At 38.8% G+C, this 5,116-nt stretch overlaps 1 pseudogene; it reads right to left on the bottom strand.

The window, feature by feature from the left end:
• Positions 1 to 2,940: 2,940 nt before the first annotated feature.
• On the bottom strand, positions 2,941 to 3,067 carry LOC123931970 (annotated as a pseudogene).
• Positions 3,068 to 5,116: the final 2,049 nt, after the last annotated feature.

The following is a 5,116-nucleotide window of genomic DNA, read 5'->3' as shown; positions in this document are numbered from 1 at the left end:
CATATGATAAAGAATAGAATGCCTATCAAAGTTGTGATACAGGTAAAGTTTGCCTTTGACACTTTGACATACTACAAGTTCCTTTCTGAAGGACAATTTGGTCATCTTGCAGCCCACCCTTGGCTGGTACCAGAGTTTCCCCTGTCCAAGATGATGTCCTTAGACTTCCCCAATGTGTTTTATGTATTTTTGGATCCATCAAAGTATATAGGATTCAGACACTGAATGGGGCAAGCATACATCTCCAGGGATTCACAGGACAATCTACTGAGGTACAAGCATTTTTAAGCATTAGAAATGCTTTAAAAAAATCACTTACTAATAATTAATGCATGATTGTCCATGAATCCCTCTCCCAGATTGTCAAAAGGAAAGATGTCCCATCTGATCCATTAGGTACTGTGAAGGCACTGAAGAGTTTCACAAATCAGAAGTGAGCATTCCTTCTACAGCTTACTTGTGCTTAGTTAGTGGATTTGTGGATAGTAATATCTTGTTTTGTTTTATTTATTTTTATTTTTTATTATGCTATGTTAGTCACTCAATTGTTTTTGATGTAGTGTTCCATGATTCATTGTTTACATATAACCCCCATTGTTCCATGCAATACGTGCCCTCCTTAATACCCACCACCAGATTCACCCATTCCTCCTACCCCTCCCCTCTAAAACCCTGTTTGTTTCTTGGAGTCCTAGTCTCTCATGGTTCATCTCCCCCTCTGATTTCCCGCCCCCCTTCATTTTTCCTTCCTTCTGTTAATATCCTCCATGCTATTCCTTATGTCCCACAAATAAGTGAAACTATATGATTTTCTCTGTATGACTTATTTCACTCAGCATAATATCCTCCAGTCCCGTTCATGTTTCATTACTAATCTGTGATCCTACACATATTCCTTATGATGGAAAAGAAGGGTATTCATCCTTTCTCATGGCTGAGTAATATTCCATTGTATATATGGACCATATCTTCTTTATCCATTCATCTGTTGAAGGGTTTCAGAGGACTTTCAACAGTTCGGCTATTGTTTTTTGTTTGTTTGTTTGTTTGGTATTTGAAAATTTTTGTTTGTTTATTTACAGCATAACAGTGTTCATTGTTTTGGCATCACACCCAGTGCTCCATGCAGTACGTGCCCTCCCTATTACCCACCACCTGGTTCCTCAACCTCCCACCCCACCCGCCCCTTCAAAACCCTCTGGTTGTTTTTCAGAGTCTATAGTCTCTCATGGTTCATCTCCCCTTCCAGTTTCCCTCAACTCCCTCTCCTCTCCATCTCCCCATGTCCTCCATGTTATTTGTTATGCTCCACAAATAAGTGAGACCATATGATACTTGACTCTCTCTGCTTGACTTATTTCGCTCAGCATAATCTCTTCCAGTCCCGTCCATGTTGCTACAAAAGTTGGGTATTCATCCTTTCTGATGGAGGCATAATACTCCATTGTGTATATGTACCACATCTTCCTTATCCATTCATCCGTTAAAAGGCATCTTGGTTCTTCCCACAGTTTGGCGACCGTGGCCATTGCTGCAATAAACATTGGGGTACAGATGGCCCTTCTTTTCACTACATCTGTGTCTTTGGGGTAAATACCCAGCAGTGCAATTGCAGGGTCATAGGGAAGCTCTATTCTTAATTTCTTCAGGAATCTCCACACTGTTCTCCAAAGTGGCTGCACCAACTTGCATTCCCACCAACACCCCTTTCTCCACATCCTCTCCAACACACGTTGTTTCCTGTCTTGCTAATTTTGGCCATTCTAACTGGTGTCAGGTGGTATCTCAATGTTGTTTTCATTTGAATCTCCCTGATGGCTAGTGATGATGAACATTTTTTCATGTGTCTGATAGCCATTTGTATGTCTTCATTGGAGAAGTGTCTGTTCATATCTTCTGCCCATTTTTTGATATGATTATCTGTTTTGTGTGCGTTGAGTTTGAGAAGTTCTTTATAGATCCTGGATATCAACCTTTTGTCTGTACTGTCATTTGCAAATATCTTCTCCCATTCCGTGGGTTGCCTTTTTGTTTTGTTGACTGTTTCCTTTGCTGTGCAGAAGCTTTTGATCTTGATGAAGTCCCAAAAGTTCATTTTTGCTTTTGTTTCCTTGGCCTTTGGAGACATATCTCCAAAGATATGTCCAAAGATATGTCCAAAGACATATCTCCATATCTGATATCGAAGAGGTTACTGCCTATGTTCTCCTCTAGGATTCTGATAGATTCCTGTCTCACGTTGAGGTCTTTTATCCATTTCGAGTTTATCTTTGTGCACGGTGTAAGAGAATGGTCGAGTTTCATTCTTCTATATATCGCTGTCCAGTTTTCCCAGCACCATTTATTGAAGAGACTGTCTTTTTTCCATTGTATATTTTTTCCTATTTTGTCAAAGATTATTTCACCATAGAGTTGAGGGTCCATATCTGGGCTCTCCACTCTGTTCCACTGGTCCATGTCTGTTTTTATGCCAGTGCCACGCTGTCTTGGTGATTACAGCTTTGTAGTAAAGCTTGAAATCGGGTAACGTGATGCTGCCAGTTTTGTTTTTGTTTTTCAGTTCGGCTATTGTTGACATTGCTGCTATGAGCATTGTGGTGCGTGTGCCCCTTATTTTCACTACATCTATATCATTGGGGTAAATACCCAGTACTGCAATCTCCAGGTCATTGGGTATCCCTATTTTTAATTTTTTGAGGAATCTGCACACTGTTTTCCAAAGTGGGTGAACCAACGTGCATTCCCACCCACAGTGTAAGAGGGTTCCCCTTTCTCCAATCCTCTCCAACATTTGTTGTTTCTTGCCTTGTTAATTTTTGCCATGTTAACTAGTGCAAGGTAGTATCTCAGTGTGGCTTTGATTTGAATTTCCCTGATGGTTAAAGATGGTGAATATTTTTTCATGTGTCTATTAAGCATTTGTATGTCTTTTGGGGTTTTTTCATAGGTGGATTTTATGAAATTGAGGAATGTTCCCTCTATCCCTATACTCTGAAGAGTTTTCAATTAGCAATAATCGCGCCTCGGATAAACCTCATTGGCTACGATACTGCCACTGCACAAAGCTTACTCTGAAGAGTTTTAATCAGGAAAGGATGCTGTATTTTGTCAAATGATTTTTCTGCATCAATTGAGAGGACTATGTGGTTCTCTCTTCTCTTAGTAATTTTTTTCTATCACATTAATTGATTTACAAATGTCGAATCAACTTTGCATCCCAGGGATAAATCCCACCTGGTCATGGTGGATAATCTTTTTAATGTACTGTTGGACCCTATTTGCTAAGAACTTGTTGCCAGAGAATCCATCAGGTCCTAGACTCTTGTTTTTTGGGAGGTTTTTGATTACTGCTTCAATCTTGTTACTAGATAATGGTCTATTCAGGTTGTCAATTTCTTCCTGCTTCAGTCTTGGAAGTTTATAGGTTTCCAGGAATGCATCCATTTCTTCCAGGTTGTTTAACTTATTGGCATATAACTGTTGATAATAATTTCTGATGATGGTTTCTATTTCCTTGGTGTTAGTTGTAATCTTTCCCCTATCATTCATAATTTTATTAATTTGGATCCTTTCTCTTTTCTTTTGGATTAGTCTGGCCAGTGGTTTATCAATCTTATTAATTCTTTCAAAGAACCAGCTTCAGTTTTGTTGATGTGTTCTACTGTATCTCTAGTTTCTAACTCTAACAGTTTCTATACTCTACCTGTATCTCTAGTTTCTATCTGTGCTCTAATTTTAATTATTTCCTATCACTTATGTGGGGTAGGCTTAACTTGTTGATTCTCCAGTTCTTTAAGGCCCAAGAGTTTGTGTATTTGGGATTTTTAAATTTTTTGAGTGAGGCTTGGATGGCTGTGTATTTCCCCCTTAGGACCGTTTTTGCCATATCCCATAGGTTTTGGATGAATATGTCCTCATTCTCATTGGTTTCCAGTAATTGTTTAAGTTCTTTAATTCCCTGGTTGATCAAAAAATTCTCAGTCTGGATGGTTCTTAGCTTCCAACTGTTTGAATTTCTTCCAAACTTTTTCTTGTGTTTGAGCTCCAGTTTCAAAGCATTGTGGTCTGAGAATATGCAGAGAATAATCTTAATTTTTGGTATCCACTGAGTCCTGCCTTGTGATCCAGTATGTGGTCTATCCTGGGGAAAGTTCCATGTGTGCTTAAGAAGAATGAGCATTCTGTTGTTTTAGGGTGGAATGTATATATCTATGAGGTCCATCTGGTTCAATGTGTCACTCTTGTTTCTTTGTTGATTTTCTGCTTGAATGATCTGTCTATTGATGAGAGTGGTGTGTTGAGATCCCCTATAATTATTCTATTCTTATCAATATGTCTCTTTATTTTAGTTAACAGTTTGCTTATATAGTATAGCTTATATCATTGGCTGCTCTCATGTTGAGGGCATAGATCTTCTTGTTGGATAGACCTTGTGAGAATGATACAGTATCCTTCTGTATCTCTGACTACAGCCTTTAGCTTAAAGTCCAATTTTTCTGATATGAGAATCAGTACTCCACCTTTGTTCTGAGGCCTGTTGGTATGAAAAACATGAAAAATTTTAGTTTCTCCATCCCTTCACTTTCAGTCTGGATGTATCTTTAGGTTCAAAGTGAGTCTCTTGTACACAGCATATGCATGGTCCTATCTTTTATCCCCTTTACATCCATGTGTCATTTTATGGGAACATTTAGGCTGTATATGTTGAGAGTGATTATTGAAAGATAAATTTTTAGTGTCATCATGTTGCCTGTGAGGTCCTTGTTTGTATAGATTGTCTCTGTAAATTTCTGTTCTGTATCACTCTTGGGGCCTTTCTTCTTTTATAGGACCCCTCTTAATATTTCTTGTAGGGCCAGTTTGGTGGTCATGTATTCTTTTAGTTTGTCAGTCTTGGAAGCCCTTTATCTCTCCAACCATTCTAAATGTCAGCTTTGCCGAATAAAGTATTCTTGGTTGCATGTTGTTCTCATTTAGTGTACTAAATACGTCTTGCCAGCCCTTTCTGGCTTGCCAGGTTTCTGTGGACAGATCTGATGTTATTCTGATGTTCCTCTCTCTGTATCTAAGGAATCTCTTCCCCCTAGCTGCCCTTAAGATGTTTTCTCTGATTTTA

Source organism: Meles meles, chromosome 19, assembly GCF_922984935.1.
Source record: "Meles meles chromosome 19, mMelMel3.1 paternal haplotype, whole genome shotgun sequence".
Lineage (NCBI taxonomy): Eukaryota > Metazoa > Chordata > Mammalia > Carnivora > Mustelidae > Meles > Meles meles.
This window is presented reverse-complemented; position numbering and strand designations above follow the sequence as displayed.